The 23,999-nt window shown below is 36.1% G+C and overlaps 1 long non-coding RNA gene across 1 annotated transcript; it reads left to right on the forward strand.

Moving 5' to 3' along the window:
* The first annotated feature begins 15,744 nt into the window (after positions 1-15,744).
* LOC134535749 (uncharacterized) lies at positions 15,745-20,956 on the forward strand. Its single transcript, XR_010075695.1, has 2 exons — positions 15,745-16,143; positions 19,512-20,956. It is a non-coding gene; the product is annotated as an uncharacterized LOC134535749 (long non-coding RNA).
* Positions 20,957-23,999: the final 3,043 nt, after the last annotated feature.

Here is a 23,999-nt window from a genome sequence, read left to right on the forward strand (position 1 = left end):
CACACAGAGCTCTGAAACCCCAGAATTTGAAGTGTACTGTGCCGGAAATTTGGTATTTCGACACTTTTTTCCCCCTCTAAATTTACACAATTTTAAATTATTTTTGGAAATTTTATTTTTCTTTATAATTTGGTTACTTTGGGTGATTTACTCTTTGTTAGGCTGGTGTACTCTCCTTAGTTAAACTTTAAGCCAGTAGACAGAAGCACCTTTCCCAGAGACCTAGAGGATCTTTTGCAGATCTAAGACTTTGTTGGCAGCCCGTTTAACATTTCCCTCACTTGCAGGCACGTCCCAGGCCTGTAACGTTACTTCACTTCATGACTAAAACTGCATACAACAGCTCTGGACGAGTTGTTACCATTTCTCAGAGACGAGCTGACCGTAGCCTTTACCGTTACACAAACATCTTAGGTTCACTCCTCGAGAAGCACGTCATGGATGCGCGTTCTCAGCGTCGTTGCGCTTTTTGTTCACCCCCCTTCCCTCTCGGTTCTAAGAATTCGCCTAAGACCAATGACCAGTCATAAACCCCAGCAGACAGCGACCGTCTCCAAGGACGCCTTGCATAAAAAATGTGTGTGCAAAGATGGACCACCCCATGACATCTAGCGGCAGAAACAGCAACTTATTATCTTGGCCACCAGAGTGCAGCTCCTGACTGCCCCCTTTATTCCCTTGTTAAATCAGACGCCTTAGGCGAGTCGATTATTTTTTATTTCAAACACCCCTCAACAGGTAGTACTATAGTCGGCCAGTGCTACCAACTTCGAGACATCAAAGTCAGAGTTTTTTATGACGCCCACTCGGGGAACTTCGGAACCTTTCGGTCCGGACGTGCTAGTCCCCCCCCCCCCTTCCACTTTTGATAGAACAGTTACTTTTAATTACGAGACGCGGTTCTTCGCGCGACACTTCGCGTCGCGACTGCAGATGGACTTTTAGCGATTATCGGCGAGTCGTCGAGACACTGCAAGACTTCCATCCGGCCGCAACCGACTGTAGTCGCTTAAATAAGGGATGCTATCCCTGTAATCTTCTTCAAGTAGTTTAGTCCGTCTGCATAGTACAAAGAGTAATAGTTATTTTTCTTTGAAATATTTTTTTTGAAATAATGAAAACATCCGCGCCCAGCCGCGCATTCGCGGGATCCAGTTCCTGGCTGGCAACGCATCGGTAAATAGAAGCCGACTTCCCTGTCTGGTGAGTTATTATCCGCGACATCCCCTACCTTCCCTTAACTTTCCGGGCATTTTATGCCCCGTATACTGTCTGTGTACAAGTTCTGATCAGTTTTGATTTGGACTGTTCGCAGACAGGGTCCGAGAGCCGGACGCCGAATTGGCATTTGCATCTCCCTTCCTCAACGGCACACAGGCGCCCTGGCATCATGTTCCCGCGTGATCTCCGAGAAACGAAGCCCCGACCTCCGGTGCTACTGTATTTCTCAACTTTTTTTTGAACTTTCACAATTTACGCCGTCAGACGATGTTCATCATATAAACATAACTTCTGGACTTTAAGTACATACCTCAACTGGGATAGTTTAAATATATTTGTATTTTTTATTGATTTATGTATTTTTTAAATGAAACTTTTTATAATTGAATATAGGGTCGACCCATATTTTTTTTTAATATACCTGAGGTCTGTTTAAGTACTTAATTGATATTGTATGTTTATATTTTTTAATGTCTGTTATAAATTTTATTTTAATATATTTGACGTAATTATATTCAGACGGAATCACACCTTGTTTCTGTTCATTTCTAATAACATTGTGAAACTTTAAAGATCCCCAGCACAGTACTAGAGGTGAGGAAGTTTTTTTTTATCGTTTTATACTCTTGAATCACACGTGGAAAAACCAGTGTTTTGCAACCATAAAGATGCACACCTTCTATTAAGAACTTGTTATACCTTTGTATTTACTGTGCAAGTTGAACATTAAAACATAATGAGTAGTATATAAATGTTTCCCCTGGGACACGGGTCCTGGGTGTGGATAGTGTGGATTGTGACGTCACAGCGACCATCATGGATTGTGACGTCACGGCGGCCATCTTGGATTTGTGAGACCTTGAATTTGACCTTGACCTTTGACCTTCAAAAGTTGTCAAAATTGGGCAAAATTTGCCCAAAATTCCTCAAAATTCAACAAAATTTTCATTTTTGTGGAAAAAAATTCCACCAAAAAAACTCAAAAAATTCCACAACTAAAAAATTAGGATTTCGAAAATCCTCAAAAGACGTTTTGCCCTAGAAAAACCCCAAATTCCTAAAAACGGTTTAAGCATCCATGTCTACAGCCTCCGATAAGCCATTTCTATGAATAAGGATACCATGACCGCCATCTTGGATTATGTCGTCACCGTTGCAATAAACGTTGCGTCCGCCATCTTTAAAATCTTTATTTATTATCCGATTATAATGAAAAAAAATTTAAATTTACAAAAACAAATTAATAAAATTTTAATAAAAAATTTAAAAAAAATAATATTTACGACACGGAGCTCGGAGTCCTTGGTTCAACCCGGTGAGGGCAAAAAAAAATAAAAATGGCGAACGGTCCTTCCCTCACAGTGGCTGCAGACAAACTACCTCCCACCACTTATGTCAAAGTATATATCGTCACCTAAAATGAAGACATGAACGCCATCTTGAAAATCCGTAATTTTTATGTTAGAAAATCGGGATGATATTATAAATCTTAAAAAAAAATTAATTAACCAAATTAAATAATAAAAATCCTTAAAAACACTGTTGCACTTTTCCTTACGGCCACCATCTTGGATTATATAAATAATGCATGTTTCGATACGCCCTGCCATCTTTGTTGAGTACGATGCCATTCTTACACTTTATGTTACGACCACCATATTAGATCCTATTAATGTTGCAATTATCATTATGGTCACCATCTTTAAAATCTTTATTTATTAACCGATTTTAATGTAAAATTCCAAAATTCATCAAAAAATTTACTTATTAAAATACTGATTGATTAGATTGATTCCTGTCCTTGGTTCGAAACCGCTAAGAGCAAAAAAAACAACAACGGATCCTTCCTCCACAGAAGCCACCTACAGACTGATCTACCGCCACCAATACCAAGGGATACAGGTATATATACCGTCAGCTGGTATGACGACATGTCCGCCATCTTGTCTTCATATGCTGGAGACCACCATCTTGTTTCGTCTGCTAGAGTGTGCTAATACCATGTTAGTATAATTTTCTAGTCACCATACCTTTTTCCTCAACTATTTGCATTGAACTTTGACCTTGACCTTGAAATTAGAAATTCACCTTGAAATTTGACCTTGACATTGAAATTTGACCTTTACCGTGAAATTTGACCTTGACATTGAAATTTGACCTTTACCATGAAATTTGACCTTGACCTTGAAATTTGACCTTGACCTTGAAATTTGACTATGACTTTGACGACCATCATGGATCCGACATTTTATGTTAAGTACATGCTACAAGGAGCTACCGCATGCTAGTGGTCATTGCCACCATCTTGTTTTCGTCTGCTGGAGGACTCCATCTTGTGTGTGTGTACTCGTCTTACCATCATGCTAGTTTTATTCTAACCCGCTACAGCGCAGCCAATTCTGCTAGCTTGTGAACTTCTCATTGTTGTGCAAAGTTAGAGTTCTAGTACAAGCCAGAATTTTTTTGTATTTTTTCGTTTTTATTTTTATTTTATTAATTTTTTTCACTGTGATTTCATGTCATCAAAGAAAACTTGTGGTGGTTTTCTCCTTGTGCTACTGATTATTCTTGTCAATATTATGGTGGTTTTCTTCATTTGCTCCTGATTATTCTTGTCAATATTTTGATGTTTTTCTCCAAGCGCTTCCGATTATTCTTGTCAATATTTTGATGGTTCTCTTTAAGTGCTTCTGATTATTTCTAACTAGACATCTGATGGTTTCTCCGAGTGCTTCTGGTTACAGATGAGAAATTGATCTCTGCATGAAGGACTTTTTAATTTTAAGAAATGGTTCCAATTGGAAAAACTGATAGTTTGTATCTAACATTAGTCACAGAAGCTACCATGGATCATGGTTTGTTATCTGCAGCTGAATCAGAAGGAAGCCGCTGTAGATACTGCGGCAAGGATTTTGTCATGAGAAGGAATGCTAGACGACATGAGAATAATGATTGTGCTAAAAACCCACTACGCAAAATATTAAGCTGTAATCGATGTAGCAGATTGTTAACACGAATTGACAGCTTAAAAAGACATGGTAGAACATGTAATGCCAAGCCTACTTACGGCTTAGAGGACATCGATGGATCCACTAGACTCAAGTAGAGTGATCTGCATTACGACAATAATTTTCCTTGTCCTGAGCATGATGGTATTAGCTCACCCGATCGTGACGAAGAACATAAATTGAAGGATGATGATGGCTTCGGGAAGACTGAAACTAATGGAAGTATCAACACCGTGAAAAGTGAGAATACATTCAAGCCTATATTCAGTAGATCCTCCAATCTTTGTAAAAATGATGGACTCCTAAAAATGTGCTGCCTTTTCGTTGATGGTGCTTCCAAAATGTGCTTCCTTTTTGTTGATGGTGTTTCCAAATGTGCTGCCTTTTTTATTGTGCTTCCAAAATGTGCTGCCTTTTTGTTGATGGTGCTTCCTTTTTGTGGATTGCGTGTAGTAAAATCAGTAGCGGCTGAATATTTCCTAGTTCAAAACCTCTTGGTGTTACTAAAATATTTTTCAAGGTCACTTGGTCCTTCAGTATGTATAAAAATGTCACGATGGTCTAATTGAATATAATTAGCTAACGACGAAGAAGGTCATGCGGTCCTGAAATGACTAGCCTATACATCTGATATTGTCATGACTCGGTCTCATGGTCCAGAGACACTTGGCCTGTATGTGTGGCTTTGTACATGAACGGCTTATAGGTTATTCAGATTATCGAAAAATTATACTTTCATGTAAGGCATAGCGGTACTGTGTTTAATTCGATGGTCAGGTATATTGACTTGAGTTGTTTTTCGTAGAGTGAATGATTAATAAACTCCGCGAAAGGTAATGGAACACAGAATCTAAAATTTATTTTATATTTAGTTACAATTGTCACTGGTCATGAAACGAACCAAGGATGGGAACTGATCTAATCAATTTGTAAATAAATAATTGATTTTTTCGGTGAATTTTGGAATATTTCTATTTAAATAATTACATGATTTCAAGATGGCACCCAAAATTTCAAGATGGTGGGCACCTCAGTAATAATAAATGATTACTGCACTGTAGCGGGTTAGAATAAAACTAGCATGATGGTAAGACGAGTACACACTCAAGATGGAGTCCTCCAGCAGACGAAAACAAAATGGTGGCAATGACCACTAGCAGTTGGTAGCTCCTTGTAGCATGTACTGAACATAAAATGTCGGATCCATGATGGTCGTCAAGGTCAAAGTCAAATTTCAAGGTCAAGGTCAAATTTCAAGGTCAAGGTCAAATTTCAAGGTCAAGGTCAAATTTCAAGGTCAAAGTCAAATTTCATGATCAAGGTCAAATTTCCATGTCAAGGTCAAATTTCAAGGTAAAGGTCAAAGTTCAATGCCAACAGTTGAGGACAAAGGTATGGTGACCAGAATATAATACTAACATGGTATCAGCACACTCTAGCAGATGAAAACAAGATGTTGATCTCCAGTGTATGAAGACAAGATGGCGGACATGTCGTCATACCAGCTGACGGTATATATACCTGTATCCCTTGGTATTGGTGGCGGTAGATCAGTCTGTAGGTGGCTTCTGTGGAGGAAGGATCTGTTGTTTTTTTTTGCTCTTAGCAGTTTCGAACCAAGGACAGGAATCAATCTAATCAATCAGTATTCTAATAAGTAAATTTTTTGATGAATTTTGGAATTTTTACATTAAAATCGGATAATAAATTAATATTTTAAAGTTGGTGACCATGACGATAGTTGCAACATTAATAGGATCCAATATGGCGGTCATAACATAAAGTGTAAGAATGGCATCGTACTCAACCAAGATGGCAGGGCGTATCGAAACATGCATTATTTATATAATCCAATATGGTGGCCATAAGGAAAAGTGCATTGGTGTTTTTAAGGATTTTTATTATTTAATTCTGTTGATTAATTTTTTAATGATTTTTAAATTTTTTCCCGATTTTCTAACATAAAAATTACGGATTTTCAAGATGGCGTTCATGTATTCATTTTAGGTGACGATATATACTTTGACATAAGTGATGGGAGTCAGTTTGCCTGCAGCCACTGTGAGGGAAGGATCGGTCGCCATTTTTATTTTTTTTGCCCTCTCCGGGTTCGAACCAAGGACTCCGAGCTCCGTGTCGTAAATGTTATTTTTTTAAATTTTTTTATTAAAATTTTATGAATTGAATTTTTTTGTAAATTTTAAAAATTATTTAATTAAACCGGAAAATAAATAAAGATTTTAAAGATGGCGGACGTAACGGAAATTGCTACGGTGACGACATAATCCAAGATGGCGGTCATGGTATCCTTATTCATAGAAATGGCTTATCGGAGGCTGTAGACATGGATGCTTAAGCCGTTTTTAGGAATTTGGGTTCTTTCTAGGGCAAAACGACTTTTGAGGATTTTCGAAATCCTAATTTTTGAATTGAGGAATTTTTTGAGATTTTTTGGCGGATTTTTTTTCCACGAAAATGAAAATTTTAGCGAAATTTGAGGAATTTTGGGCAAATTTTGCCCAATTTTGACAACTTTTTAAGGTCAAGGTCAAGGTCAAATTCAAAGTCACACACATCCAAGATGGCCGCCGTGACGTCACAATGCACACAATCCACACCCAGGACCCGGGTCCCAGGGGGAACATTTACATACTACTGTAATGTATCTAACGATTTAATAATAAACTAAATATTTTCAAAATGATACTAAAAAATAAGTTAAACTGTTTTTAAAATAGCTCTGCTACATTTCTACAGTTAGTTTCGCCAATACGACATAAGAAACAATTTAACATAAGTATTTGACCATATTATTTATGTTGCTTACCTAAATTAATCAATCACTATAGTTTTAATGTAGTTATCTTAACTTAATTAACCATTAACTTGATATTACCGTTTTTCAAGTATAACTACCTTAAACTAGCATATTTATAGCTGTTATTACCGAATAACTAATTTTTTAAATGCAAAGAGCCTTTACAAAAAGATTTAAAATACATTTCAGATTATGAAAAACTGAAAAACTACCTACTCTTTGTATTTTTTTTGTGGAAATGTCACGCTGCTAGAGCTTCAGGATAAGGTACCATAAATATTAGTTTAATAAAAAATATAATATTTAACTACACAGCAAAATAAATTTTAAAATTATATAAGAAATTATTATGTTTAGAAATTTAACAATAAGTTTGAATGAATATAATAGTGTAGGCAAAGTAGAAAGGTGTTTTAAATTTTTAAATTACCTCATGTTATTTCAACCTCCAACCATAATATTTTGTCTCATCAAAAATTGTTCAGACAAATTTTTTCAATATTGTTTGAGTACTTTTACACCCCTTGCGGTATAATTGCTTGTAGGCCCTATCAAAATTTTATCTTCAACAAAAGTTCAACATAATATTAAAAATGTTAAAAATAAATAAAAATGGATTCGATAGCATACAGAATACGGAATTTATATTTTTTCATTCCAAACTTTTTTTTTCTATTCCTTGCAGTAATGGTTCGTTTTATCAAAAATTGTTTCAGAAGAAAGTTTTACTTAGTATTTGAAGATTTACAATCAATTGTAACAGATTTAATAGTGACGGTAACTATAAAATTATTTCTCCTTTGACCCTTGCTTTTTCCACCCCTTGCAGTTGTAATCGGTCATATTAAAAATATATTATGAAAATGATTTGGTATCGTTCTAACGAGATGTAGCAAATTCATACAGATGAGATATTGGTTTTTAAAGGGAGTTCGTAAACATGTTACTGTCCATTGAATCAAATGTGAAATGTTATTAAATTTCAGACATTTATTCTAAAAGTATGTAACCAATAATTAATTTTTGACATTTAACTTTTTGTGCATAACTTGCAAACAAATAACTTTGTTGTCTTAGTATTAAAAAAATAGTAGATTTAGGGTTAACGAGATTCAATTTAAAACTCCAGTTACATAACATTAAAAGGATACTGGAAATGGGTTTTGCTTTAATGTAAGGCTAACAGGTACACAGTTAAGTTCCTATAAAATGTTCGTTTATTCATCAATAAAATTATACATTCATTTCCTAATATAATATATAGGTTAATTTTTCTGTTTCAAGTTACTTGTGCTCCTGTAAATAATCTAATTAGAAGTAAAACATATGTCACAAAGCCTACCGAGTATGAAATAACCAAACCAATTGACTTAGCTATATATTTAAATATATTATAACAATTATATAAACAAAAATATTATTAATACAATTTGTCTTAAAGTTATAGGTACCTATTTGTATTCAATAACCTGTAACTAAAAAAAATAGTTTAGTATACAAGATTTGAACCAAAGATACAATTACAACATTTAATTGGGTCTGAATTCTATCACTCTAACCATGATGCTACCGAAGTACTAACCCACATAGCATGAAAGCTTGCAGCAAGCCTGTCAGTTAGCTTGAATTTGGCTTGCTATGCAAGCTTGAAGCATCAAGCTTGATTCAAGCTTGATTCAAGTGCTCTGTCATCCATTGCGACCTACACTTGTTTTCGGCAAGCTTGCCAAAGGCATGAATTAAACTTTCCATGCAAGCTTGACGCATCAAGGTTGATTCAAGCTTGATGTAAGTCTTCTGTGAGCTATATCGATCTTTTTTTTTTTTTCGGTATGCTTGCCGAAGGCTTGAATTTGACTTGCCGTGTTGCAGCCCTGTTGCATCCTGGGATTTTAGTATTTTTGTTTCCGTTTCCATGTTCCATTATTTTTTTCTGGCCAGAGCTTAAATACTCCATATTGCCGAAGTTGAGAGATTCGCTTCTGCTTTCGAAGAGAGAGGTTGTGTGACTACCTGATCTTGACAAGTAGGAGGAATTCGACGATCAAAGATTTCTTTAGTCGTAATTACCTTGTGTCTACTGTACCAGTGCCCATCGATTCGTTTTCGTCGCTCGGCCATGAAACACTTCAATACCTATTCAACTGGGTAGAAGTCGTGGTAAGTGGCCCAATGGGCACAACACCTGAAACCACCGACCAACAGGTTAGTAAAACTTATCCTCAAGATAATGATAATCATTCCTCGAACTCCAATGACTGTATGAACTCCTTGGATCTACCTATAAAACCCTGTGTACCAATGGATGCTGCAAGTTTAACTCAAGGCCATATGCCACTATATTGTGACGTGACTCCGTCAGACGTCCCGCGTACACCTATACACATAACAATAAATAACCTATAACATTTGGGGGGTGGTAGCTGTTGGTAAGCATGGTACTCGAGATCAAGTCTTCTCCCTATACAGGAAGTGTAGGGTATTATTTATGTACTGAAAAGAAACGTGATTAGTTCATTCAAGCACAGGTTTTATTTACTAATCCAAATATGAGAAGCACAATAAACAAACTCTGAGAAATAAAACAAAAAAAAGGTTAACAGAAGAATTCATAAATAATAATTTATCACGTAGATTCACGAATAAATAAATACCTTAAATACATATTAAAGTGACGTCCACCAGCAAACAATTATCACTACAACATGGGCGTCGTCGCAGCTCCGCTGAGGAACAGTATACTTCCCAGTTACCACTACATACATGCTTATAACCAGACGTCGATTTTTCCCAAAAAACCAAATAATAAATAATAGAGGTGGAACAATACTACATTATTACTTAAAAGATTAAGACGAAGATCGTCCAAGAAATGATCGTTGCGAACGAGCCATGGCCAACCACTTACCCTACTGACTTGAGGCGAAGCAAAGTTGTTTCAAACCGACGTGGACCCGGCTCCCAGAGAGGTCCCCAGGCAAAAAGCCTCGGCCCCTCCCTGGAAGGAGGTTGTAACTACAAAACTGGGCCACTCCGGAAAAAAAAACACGAACGCCGGGGAAACTTAGCCAGGGGGAACTCGCTGTCCCCCCTCTCCCACAAGGAAAAATGAAAAACAAGTGAAGTAGGCTGTTCCTCTCTCCCGCAAGGAGAACAAAAAAAAACAAACGAAGACGACAGTTCCCTCCGCGCAGGCGCGAGCGAGTTCTCCCTCCCCCTCCTGCGCTGTCCGAATATTTCTGTCTACGTTTCCAAAGTCGAACGCCAGATGGCAACACTAATCAGGACAGAGTCCTCGAAACGCGTACACAAAGGCCTCGCGTTGCAGAACACACAGAACGACAAACAAGAGACAAGCGTAGCGCAGCGGGTTTTTCTGGAACGGCGTGTTGCAACCTCTCAGCGGGCCCTGGCCAGCAACCCGCGAGAATTAGCTAACCACGCAGCCTCGCAAAAGCCCGCGGTGCCTGTAAACTAATGTCGCAGCAACCTATATTCCCATACCCGCGTGTCGAAATCAACCGGCCGAGCCTGGAAACGCGCACGTACACCAACACGTTAACAAAAGTAAACTAAATTTAAGAAAAAAAAGTAATGAAATTTCCAGACCGTGACAATATTCACGTACAAGTCTTGGCCCATACATTGTGTTCCTTGAATCAAAAGACAAAAATATTGGAAATCTCCATCCCGTGTCTGTAGGTAAAAAACTGCATGGCATATCTAATGATATCGTACAAATTTCTCGTGCTGGCCCAAACCGAGTCAAACTGACCATGAAATCTGCTCAAACAGCTAACGACCTAGTGCAAGGGGACAAGTTAACCCAACATGATTTCACTGGATATATACTGCTCTCCCTGACTCAACGACAAGGACTTATCTATGGTGTACCTTTAGATCTAACAAACGAAGAAATCCAAGCTGGCATAGAAACCCCATATGAACTGATTAAGGTAGAACGTATGATGGAAAAGGTAACTAGAGAGGATGTCGAGACTCTGCAATCCACAAAATTAATTTGTCTCACCTTCAAAGGTCAGCTCCTCCCTAACTCTGTGATAGTGTACAAATCAATCATCCCAGTAAAACCCAAAATACAATCAGTTACGCAATGTAACAACTGTTTTCGATTCGGCCACCCCGCTAAACACTGTCGATCAACAAAGCCAAGATGCCCGAATTGTGGTTCCGATCATCAACACGCAGTCTGTACATCTACCACCCTATGCTGCCCAAATTGTGGTGGAGCACACACAGCCACAGACAAAGGTCGATGCCCTCAATGGGACTGTGAAATCAAAATTAAATCTGTTATGGCATCTCTCAATATCTCCTATAAGTTGGCCAGGCAAAAAGTTCTAGGTGAAACTGACAACCATACGTCTTCCGAGTGTACTGGCTACCATTCTGCGATTCCAGGGACTAAAAACTACCAAATGGAATTCTCGGCACGTGTTCGAAATTCACAGCTCGGTGAAGGGCAACACTCCACATCCGCATGTGACGCTCCCTCTCCCCCACCTTGTATACCAGCAACTTTTGCTTCGGCTGCAGCTACACCTCAGAAACGTTCGCTCTCACAGCGTCAACATTCTACATCTGGAGTCTACAAAAAGGGGAAAAAGGCCATAGATAACTCTACCCACACGTTCAACGACCAGGAATCGCGCCGTATTTCCCCAACAGCTCTTTATTACTCCCAATTCCGTCCTGACGAAGATTCTAGCCGCAGTGGCCTTTTATTGCAACCGCAACAATATAGTTCTACCAGTGGACAAGGTGCCCCTTTTTCATTTGTGGATAATAGTAATTGCAAGGCTACTGATGCTGCCGTATCTCCGCACCCAGTACTTCAACAGCTCAGTCTGATCTTGGAGCAAGCAACCATTCAAGCAAACCCACGGCTCAGGGAAGCCATTCAATATGTGTGTTCAAACCTTCATCTTCTTACTACCGCCACCACTCAGCACTCACCTTCTATGCATGACTGCCAGGGTGATCTCCTAGTCTCAGGACGTTAATTTTTAAATGAGAATCATTCAGTGGAACTGTAGATCCCTCCCACTTCAACTAGGACTACTCCAAAAATATGTACAGCAAAATCCAACAGATGTTATCTTACTGCAAGAAACCCACTGGAAGAATCTTCACCACAAGCAATATTTATCTGGTTTCAAGGTTTTCCATACTGCGCATCCGTATACACACGGTGTTGCTATCCTAGTTAACAACGACATTTCCGCCACTGAACAACCGATTGATAATATTCCAGGCAATCTAGAAATTGTGGCGTGCAACATATGGCATCATGATCGTGAAATAACATTTGTTTCCTTATATGCCTTCCCACGACATACCATTTCACAAGAGGAATGGGCTATGGTGTTCACTTTGGCGAAGGACAATCTTTTTATTGGCGGTGACTTTAATGCTCACCATCCCTTTTGGGGGGATCCCGTACAAGACACAGCGGGGAAAAACTTAGCTGACTACATAACTAACTCCTCTTTCGTTCTATTGAATACGGGAAACGTCACCTACATAGGTACAACTGACCGCCGGGCCTCTGCTATAGACTTAACTTTCTGCTCTTCAAGTATTTCACAAGATTTCTTCTGGACCACATTGCCGGAACCTATGGGGAGCGATCACTACCCTATAGTGATTACCACACCAGCTGAAAGGTGGCACCATTCCTCTTTCTGGGACACTACTGCACCGCTTTGGTATTATTCCTTCGACTTCTACCGCACTTCATGGGATGTTTACAAAACTCAGATAGAAGAAACTCTCACTACTGGTATGGTGGCTGAAAACTCCACACAGGATCTTTATGATCTGTGGCAACACTCCATCACATCTGCTATAAAACTCAGCTCCCCACCCAAAAAACTTTCTCTTCGGTCATGCAAACCATATTGTGGTTGGTGGACTCCGAAATGTGCCAGATTTAACGCAAAGCGCTTACAAGCCTACAATTTGTATAAGCATGAAAGCAATCGAGATAATTTTCTATTGTACCTCTCCCATCAAGCCCGTTTCAAAAGGGAAGTGAAATCCAGTAAACGTCAACATTGGAGGCTCTTCTGCCAAAAGATGTCTGCGCATACCTCTACTACAGAGATTTGGAAAGTATTACGGGTACTACAAAATAAACCACCTCAGCCTTCTACAGACACCATTGGTCCCAAGCTACTGGAAGCTATTCACCAACATATTGCACCTGCCTATGTGCCTTCTTGGCCGGAATTGCACTATGAATATCAAGCCACTCCTTCCCTCCCGCCAACTGGTAGCACAGAGGTTCTCACATCCACAATCCAGTATCAGGAATATCAAGCAGTCTTACGCTGTTCCCGCAAATCCCCAGGTATTGACGGGATCACGTACCAGCACATTCAAGAAATGCCACCAATAGGACACAAAGTCCTTCTCTCTATCATGAAGAGAATTCTTCAGGAAGGGACCATACCATATCAATGGAGACACGCCCTCATCATTCCGCTTCTTAAACAACGGAAAAATCCTGCTCTGGCCACTTCATACCGCCCTATTGCATTGACTTCGTGTGTAGCCAAAACTTTTGAACATATACTGAAATTGAGACTGGATTGGTGGCTAGAACACAACCGCTTGATCAGAAATGAGCAGTTTGGCTTTCATAAATACAGTTCTACCATTGACCCCCTTGTTGTCTTGGTGCAGAAAGCGAAGGATGCTTTAGCTAAGAAGAACATTCTGACGGCTTGCTATATAGACCTTGTATCCGCTTTTGATACGGTTCATGTTCCTACTCTTTTGAACAAGCTCACCAAACTTGGAATTCCACCGTCTATACTTAAGCTTCTACATTCCCTGTTGGCACATCGTTCTCTTCACTTAAAGATCGGCAAAACTTATAGCTCTGCCAGAGATGTGTACTGTGGCACCCCGCAAGGTGGGGTACTCAGTCCTTTACTTTTTATTTTGTATGTACAGGACTTGATTTTTCACATTGGATCCCATGTAAGGTCTCTAGCCTATGCAGATGATATTGTGCTTTATCATCTAGCACCACATCAGCTTGATGCTGAGGAGAAGATGAATGATGCTCTAAACAAACTGGAGGTCTGGCTAGACAACAACAGACTTGTTATATCTTTAGAAAAAACCAGAATTATGTTCTTTACCCGCAAACGCTTTGACCGCTCTACTGTCGACATACGTATTTATCATGAGAAACTTCTTATTGAATCATCACACTGTTATCTAGGTGTGGAGCTGGATGGTCATTTAACATGGCACCGCCAGGTGCAACGTATGACCACTAAAGTGTACCAAGCTGTTAATATGATTAAGGTTCTGAGTCATACCATCTGGGGTGGAGACCCAGCCACGCTTCTGTTATTTTATAAAGCTTACATTCTCTCGAAACTGGAGTACGGCTGCATTCTTATGGTCCACATATGCGCTACACGCCTAACTACTGTACAGAAGATACAAAACCGTTGCCTACGACTTTGTTTGGGAGCTATGAAATCAACACCTATTGCATCACTTCATGTGGAAGCCAACATCTTTCCCTTCCATCTACAACAACGATATCTGCCAAACCGTTATTGGATCCGTACTTCTACGTACAGACTACATCCACTCTGCAATACTGTTAAGAAATTGGGATTCGACATTACACCATGCCTTCAGAATTATTCCACTATTTTACCACTGGATGACCGCCCGGCATATTTCACTATGGACTATCAAGCACTGTTTTATGTTAGTGAGGTGCACAACCCATTTCCTGTCAATAAACAACTCCTTGTTCCGCGCGAAGTGCACTACATGCACCAAGATATTTTGTGAACCTATCCTGGAATCCTTCATATATATAGGTACTGATGGATCTAAATTTGACAATGTTACTGGCTCCGCTTACTATGTTCCTCAACTCAAGAAATCTGGTTTATTTAAACTACCCACTGAGGCAACAATCTTTTATGCAGAAGCTTATGCTATCTGTAAAGCCCTAGAATTTTGTGAAAATGGAAACCATGAAAGAATTATGATACTCTCAGATTCCTACAGTGTTCTCTCTGCCTTACAGACCACTAAACAATCGCATAAATCTCCAGATATCATAATAAATATTACATATCGTCTTTATTCCCTGACACGACAGGGTATACATATATCATTTACATGGATACCGAGCCACATGGGAATTGACCATAACGACATGGTTGATAACATGGCCAAAATGGCCGCCACAAAAGGAATTCCCATCGCTACCCCTATTGTGGAAGTCATGTTTCGGGAACTTTACCAGGAAATGCGGACGCTCTGGTCTCTGGAGTGGGAAAGAATCGAAATATCAAGGTCGTACAAATTACTCCAACCCTCCTTACAAACAAGCCCATGGTTCTCTAACCACCACGGACGATCGTTTTGCACGACACTTATATGCCTACGATCAAATCATGGCTGCTTTAAGAGTCACTTATATAAGTTACATATTGTAGCTTCTCCCGATTGTGAATGTGGGACAGCTACTCATGACATCAACCACATTTTATTTCAATGTCCGCTGATGAAAAATCGCGACGAATTCTTTCAAAACCTTATTAGAGAAGGTAAATTTCCTCCATACAATCGTGAATATGTATTATGTCCACCTATTGTGCCTGTGTACCACGCTATATATCAAATTCTGTTCTCAAATGGTGTCAAGTTCTAACTTCAACATGGCGTCGTGAAAACGCAAGTTTCGCATTAGTGTTCAACGGTAATATACGACGCGGAGCAAGTCTCAGCTCATCAGTTCTATTTCGGCTTCCAACCGAAGAGGATGTCCGGCGAAGAGGCGTGACACCTCGTCACGACGTCAGTAAATCAGCGAACGTCAAATGGCACGTACAGTGGACGCAAGGTATTTGCAGACACCGAGAGAATGGCTGTGGCCGAGTTTTCTCATACGGCCATGTTTTGTGCAATTCCTGTGTGAAATGCATCTTTTTCCCCTCAATTTTGTTCATTTCTGGCTGAACGTGTACCACCCAAGGCCATAACAATCAAGGAAGAAGAAGAAGAATGCCGAAGTTGAATAAGGCTGTCAAGGTAAGTTACTGTGTAAATTTATTACTTTCTTAGGCAAATATATTGTTATTTTTTAATAAGTAATTTTTTTATAGATCTGTTGTGTTAATGCTTATTATGATCTACCATTCGTTAATCTACCTAATTGAATACAATTCTTGTTGTACTTAACATGTGTTTATTCGAAAATAGGTCTGTTTTATAAATATAGTTTTTTTTTAGATTGGATGGTCGTTTTGTTTGAATACTTTCATTTTATTTTTTTTAAAAAATAATAATAATGAAATAATCTTTTAACTCGTTTACACTAAAAATGAGCAAACCATACGTTTCAGGCCTTCAATTTTTTTTCTCTTTTAGAAACCTTTATGAATTAATTTATTTCGTGAAACTAATTATTGATAGTTGTGTTTAAAAATAATGCAGGTTAAGGCAATAGAAGTTTTGTTAAAAATAATTTTGGGTACGGTTATAGAAGTTATGTTTAAAAATAATGAAGGTTACGGCTTTTTTTGTGTTTAATGGCCCGGCTATGGGCATCATTTATTTAAGCATGAAGGCCTACTTAAATAATACTATGTAAAAAAAAGTTACTTGCATTTTCTTACTTCTTACATGTTTAATGATAATTTTGTGAAAGTTCATTGCCATTTATATTAAGTATGTTTATACGTAGTTGTTTACCCTTGTAATAGTTGTTAGTTACATTCATAGCATTAAATTGTTTAAAAGTTGGCGAGGTTAGGAAAGCTATGGAAAAAAAGGTAAATATTTACTTGGGTGGTATTTCCGAAAAAAATGTTAAAAATCCCAAAATACCTTTATTTTATGCTCTTCAACTTCCTCTTTTCATTAAAATCGGCGGAGATTATAAATTCCAAATACTTTAGGAGATATCGAATTTTTAAATTTCTTCATATGTAGTTGAGCGGTATTTGCGAAAAAAAAAAATGTTAAAAATCCGAAAATACCTTTATTATATGCTCTTCAAATTCCTCTTTTCATTAAAAGCGACGGAGATAAGAAATTCCAAATACTTTAGGAGATATCGAATTTTTAAATTTCAGCACAAAACCAGCGCATTCCTGTGGCGTGCGTGCACCATTGTTTCTTGTTTACGTAGGAGTATCTATTTTTTTATTGGATAATGATGTCACGTGATTGTTCGTGATAGGCCAGAATTCAAATGAACTAATACGTGATTATTTAGTTCAATTATTGTTTAAAATGGTGTTTAATTACCGCCTCCAACTTAGGTGAGTTTTTAACGTTTCTAATTTTAAAGTCTTATTTGTTATTTTGATATTGTTGCGCAAGTAATAAGTAACAAAAAAATTTACGTGAGTTGTTACTGTACATCCTTTGTTACGGGTTTGTTAGCTAAGGTCAGTTACATTATAAATAATTTAAAACTAAAGAATAATTAAAATTAATTCACATTATTTTTATTATCACCTTAGTTTGAAAGTATTTATAATGTAACTGACCTGACCTAATCGACCATTTTAGTTTACTGTTCACCCTCTGTCCGGGTTTGTTTGGTCAGGTAAGTTACATTATAAATATTTTAAAACTAAACAGCCATTAAAATTAATTCACAAAATAATTTTTAATGTCGGCTTAGTTTGAAAGTATTATAAATGTAACTGACCTGACCTAATCAACCATTTTATTAATTACGCATTCACGATTCACGTATTCACGAACACACGGCAAAATAACAAAAATGGCGCCGCTCGAATGGTTCCACAGGTCTTGTATTGCAAAATTAAAAAATTCGATATCTCCTAAAGTATTTGGAATTTCTTATCTCCGCCGCTTTGAATGAAAAGAGGAAGTTGAAGAGCATATGATAAAGGTATTTTCGGATTTTTAACATTTATTTTCGCAAATACCGCTCAACTACATATGATGAAATTTAAAAATTCGATATCTCCTAAAGTATTTTGAATTTCTTACCTCCGCCACTTTTAATGAAAAGAGGAAGTTGAAGAGCATAAAATAAAGGTATTTTCGGATTTTTAACATTTTTTTTCGGAAATACCGCCCAAGTAAATATTTACCGAAATAAATTCTCAAAAGTAGTGTTGAAGGTTATGTTAGGTGTATTCATTTAAAATAGGTAATGCTTAACTTAAGTTCTCTAATAATTTAACAGTATTTCTATTAATGTATCTAACCTAACATCAGTTAGGCTAGGTTTATAAACTACACAGTGATTGATGCAACTCCAACTAAAGCCCGCTGCACACACAACAATTTTTCTTATAATATTGTACAAGAGATGTTATCCTGGCTTGCTATAAGTTTTGTCACTTAAAAACTTGCTGGCTACGAGCAGCCCTGAGAGATAGGCTACTGGTTTAGCCTAATCTTAGTGTCCTATTTTTCATACGAGTTTCACTACAATATTTAAGCAGCGGCCAATCAGAATGAATCAAAACAACATTAGAATTTGGCGCGCAAGATTGAGAAACATAAATATGGAAGGAAAGAAGTGGACGAAAGACCAATTAACAACAATAATAAATTTTTACATGGAAGTTCTTTGTTTGTATGTGGTGAAAAGTAGTAATTACCACAATAAAAATTTTCATATTGCAGCTTTGAAAATAATCGTTTTGATAACTTATTGTTTTGAAAATGCTCAGACCACAACCATCAAAGTAGCCAGTATCATGTGCAGCGAAAACTTGTAGCATAGAAAGTATGTCAGCTTGGAAACTTGAAAATTGCAAACTATCCAATAATAAATCTTGTAAAAAAACATTTTGTCGTGTGCAGCAGCCTTAATGCAACAAAATTACGGTTGTTTATAATAGTCAAAATCCAAGGTGTTAGGCCTATGAATTTTACGATATGAAATTCTATAAAAATAACTCTCTATTGCTCGTTGGGGGCTAAATACATGCACAATTTCAGTAGCAACATAAACATCATAGAAACATTTATGTTAGATTCGGTAGCAAAAAAAAATACATCGATCAATGAAGAGAGCAAAACTTGCCCAGTATTTGCGTGTTATTTTGTCTATGGCAATGGCTTGCAAATTCTATATAATGCCAATCCTGTCTCCCTAAGTTTCCTTACGAGGCAAAGATACCATTATAATTATTAAATGAGGGCTAAGAGACATAACTTTAGAATTTCTTGGTCTTTTTGAATAATAAATTTATTAATGCATCTTTTGGACGTTAGAAAAGAAGCATTGAAGTAATTAGCTTTACAACTTATAATTGACCAAAATTGTTGTGCACAGCTTAATTAAAAGTGCAGTATACTTGGATCTGCTCTTGCTAGATATAATTTAAAATTTTGGGGATAAAGTGTCTGAATTCATCTTTATTGTGAATATGGCTGATATGTTATTTATTTATTGGTTTTTGCAGCTGATGTCCTGAAACTTCATAAAGTTACCCATATTGAGGTGAAGGAAATAATCTGCCTGTGGCTGCAACAGAGCAAAACAAGAGTAATGAGAGGTAAAACTTTTGTTATTCTAACAACTTTATTTTAACAACTTTTTTATTGTAACATTGAAAGTTGTCCATGATTGTATTTTTGGCTAGTTGCCTTTTATATACAAAAAAATTAATTTTGAATTTTATTTTACAATTTTCAATTCTGGTAGTGGAATTTAGATTTCCAGATTTTTGTCTTATAAAAAATTAAGAACTACAGACTTTCATTACATGATATTTCTCATCTGTGTATTTCTGCAACAAAAATTAAAATAAAATATGTTTGGTTTTCGATTCAGTACTGCTTAATTTAACATTTGTTGAATTTTATTTGGAGCACAGCATAGTTTTTAACTATGTAGTTTCTTTTTCTGCAATGTGATGATAAATTTACGTATGTGTTAATACTAGACTAGGATACAATGAAACCCCTTATTTGCACTGTTCGTGGGCACAAAGTAAAAAAGTGTAAAATAAGGGAAATGTATGGAAAATCATTTTTTGTCAAATAACTGTCATATTATACAACCTAAACATATTGCACTATCATATAAACATAACTATTCCTTATTATGAGTGTCTGAAGCATATCTAAAAATAATAATTGACATTTAATCTTTAATCTCTTATTTACATTCTGTAAAGTGTAGGTAAGCATCTATAAAATACATACGTACTTTCATACTGTAGTTGGCAATTCATATCAGATGTTTGCAGATTAAGAATATTGATAAAAATCAAGGTCATTAGATACCAGGTCGTCTCAACAGAAGAAAAACGAGTTTGGTCGTTCGGGTGTTTCCGTGATATGACGTATCCGCTAGACCTTCAAAGTAAACAAAACTGTGAAATTGCGTGCTTGTTTTGATTTTGTTTTCGTGCTGTGGTTTAGTAATGTAAAAATGCCTGCTGTTGAGAAGAAATTGGTTGCTTCATTTGTAAGAATAAGGACTTTTTTAAGATTGAATCATTTCAATCGACAGCTAAGTAAAAAACGTGTTGGAAGAAGCAGCAACAAAGTGTGCAAGAAAATGAAAAAAAATTGTAACATAAATAGTAGGCTAATAGATTTTTTGAAGGAAGTGTCATTTAATTTAGATTTAGCAAAAAAAAATTGTGGGGTGTGTTTGGAGTGATAGTAATCTTTTGTATTTCATATGAAATAATTTACATGTAAATTGCAGTCATGGATAATTTCAGGATGTGTGTTTGCTACAGAATTGTACAAAAACTTATGACTTGGCAAGATAGAACTTCTAAAACTGTTTGACAGGACTAAATGTTATTGGATGTATTATGTTTGTAGGAAAACAATAAGGCTCCTGATATTGCTCATCGTTCATTGAATAAAAGCATGTTTGATGTGAACCACACCTAATGAACTTCATTTTCTGGTTTAATGAATTTGTCATTGCTTTGTTTATCTTTAAATAGCAAACATTCCATAGCTTGTCAGATCACTCATTCTTTCATTGTATTGTTTTATTTCTCTGGTTTTTCACTAAATTGAAACTAAATAAATAACTCTGGACATATTGCAAAGAGTTGTCCCTTGTTACATTCACAAGTAATTGTCTATGTTCTTATTATATTTACATATTTGTGCATTTTATAATTTTTAATAGGTATTTTGGTCATAATTGGGCCGCAGTGATTTAATGTAGTTTAACAAAAAAAAAACCTGAACCTAACCGCATTTGTTTTCGACATGAATAGAAAATATGTAGCATATCAAACTAAGTAATTCAGATGCATGGAAAAGTTACAAATGTGTTTGTATACTTATGTAACAAGCTAGTGCACCCATGTGATATTTTGAAAGGGGGGGGGGGGGGGGGGGAGTGAGATCTGGAGGTATATGGTGTTTTAAATATTTTGGAAGACAAATGGTGATTTGTAAGTAGGTACATATATTTAAAATCTTCTACGTGAAAATATTTCAGTGTTGGACGACTTATACGTAACTACATTTTTGTCTTTCTCTGTCAAGGAGGGGGGGGGGGGGGGGGCTGCTTTGCCCCAGGTATGGGTGCCCATGGTAACAAGTAATAATCTAGTGATGTAAAATATGTCTTGTTAGCTCCAAATGAAGTATTTAGGGAGTCATGCTTAGTTTTACCTCAATTTATAACATGTATTTTATATTTTATTCGTACAAATATATAGTTATGTATGTGTGTGTATGTATATATATACATACATACACACACACATACATACATATGCCATATAAATTTCAGAGATAAAGAAAATATGGTATTAATTTTCATGGCTAGCTGCCACACTAATTCTTTTTATCCAGGATTTTGTGCGAAATGACTTTTATAAAAAAAAACTAATGGCAACAGTATAATAAATAAATTTAACATTTAATAGAGGTGGTATTAACCAAAATGTAAATAATGTTATATCATTTACATAAATATCTTGGTAACAAAATTTATTTATGTACATATTTCATTAAGGAGACTTAACGCTAAACCATTTGAAACTTCGCAAATATGTAAAATTACAGAAAAAATATTAAATTACTTTTTATGTAAATTAATGTAATAAATGATCAGCTACAAGTTGGGAAAACAATTCCTACACATTTTCATTGAAAAAAGCAATTAAAGCAAAATAGTAATGAGATAATGCCTGTAGTAAAAAATAAAGTTTTGTGTATTTTTGTCAGCTTTTTATTTATCTTTCAAATATGTGTTCATTATAAAACATACTTGAAGTGCCTATTTATGTTGATGAAATATTTAGAAAGAAAAATCATGTCAATTGATGTAGTTTGTATGACAGAACATAGTGACTAATTGTATTTCTTTTATAGCTTCTTACTCACCACAATTTATAATAGGCATAAGTAAATGTAGATTATTATGGATTACCTATATATTTTGTTAAATACTGAATTTTGATGTAATGAATTATGTTCTGGGATCAGATTTGGAGTGTTGAAATATTTCTGATGAATTATTTGAGAAAAATTACCTTGTTACTGTTTCTAGCAGTAAAGAATTATGATGAGAGTATACAGACTGCATCTAATAAAATGAAAACAATTTAAGATATGGAGAAATGTGTTATGTGCATGAAAAATAATGAAAATCTGATAAATTAATGGTGACTTCGAAATTCAAATCATCAATATAATCACGAGTACATTTAGTAATAAATTTAATAGTCACAAAAATAAATATTGCAAGTTTTAAAAGTTGTTACACTCCTAGGATATAAACACTTACCTACAATGAAATATTTTTCACAGTAAATTATTATGTTTATTTGGCTCAGTGGTTTGTACGTAGTTATGGATTACAAGTTTCCAGGTTTAAATCCTGTCACTTAAGAATTATTTTAAGTAGGTACATAAATTTTTACTACATTTTAACACACTAGAGTTAGAGAGGATTATATTATTGATGGTTATTTGTTCACATAATTGTTGTAATTACTATTATAGCTTGGTCATTTTTCACTAGGTCTTACAACATTTATATATTTTTTACTTGTAACAAAAAATTAATCTTACAAACACAATCAAGGAGATTAATAACGAACATGTAAATAAACATTTATATTGATACAAATTAAGTGTGTATGTTTGTTTGCATGCAGTTTTTTTTTTAATATACAAATGTACAATTTTATTCTACACAAATAAAGTTTTGCACATTTAACCTTTGAAACTAAAGGAATGTCACTGTCTACACATTTAAAAAACCTGCCTCTTTTTCTACCTCTTACAGCAGAAGTTTGGCATTTTGTGGTGAAATTTTTTGTAACTAACAGTTCAAAATATGATTACTACTGTGAACATCTGATCACAAAATAAAAAAAACTATTCTCATGCTCCATCTTCTACCAGTAGTTTAATTTTCTGACAAATTAAAAAAAAATTATTTTTTTATTCTAGTTACTCTCGTTCAAAAAAAATTATGTTTGTCTAAACTGCAAATGATGTTTATGTGATACTGTTTCTCATTACCGGCTTAGTACAATTTTACGTTCCAATGTTAAGAGATGAAATAAAATTACCCAGCGATGTATCATGTAATAAAGACTTTGAACAATGGTTTGTGATATTTGTGTTTTAAGCCACATATTTGCGGACCACTTGTTGGAAAGAATCACAAGGTAAGAATAAAGTGTTTCAGTGTTTTAGGCATGTTTTCTTCCAGAAGAAGTGTTCAGGTAAATCAGAAACTGAGTATGCCTTACTGCCTGCACTATGGTGCGTAAGTAGTGGCCGTAGTGGGAAAGGAGCATAATTAGGAATACCAGCTTGGAAACATGTAGGGACCTGCCAAGAATGCCAAAATACCAAAATATTTTTATCATGGTAAATGATCTGGGAGTTTGTTTTGCAATTTTAATTTGAGATTTTATTTCAAAATTTAATTAATAGTATATGTGGTAATT

The sequence above is a fragment of the Bacillus rossius genome, chromosome 10 (assembly GCF_032445375.1).
Source record: "Bacillus rossius redtenbacheri isolate Brsri chromosome 10, Brsri_v3, whole genome shotgun sequence".
Lineage (NCBI taxonomy): Eukaryota > Metazoa > Arthropoda > Insecta > Phasmatodea > Bacillidae > Bacillus > Bacillus rossius.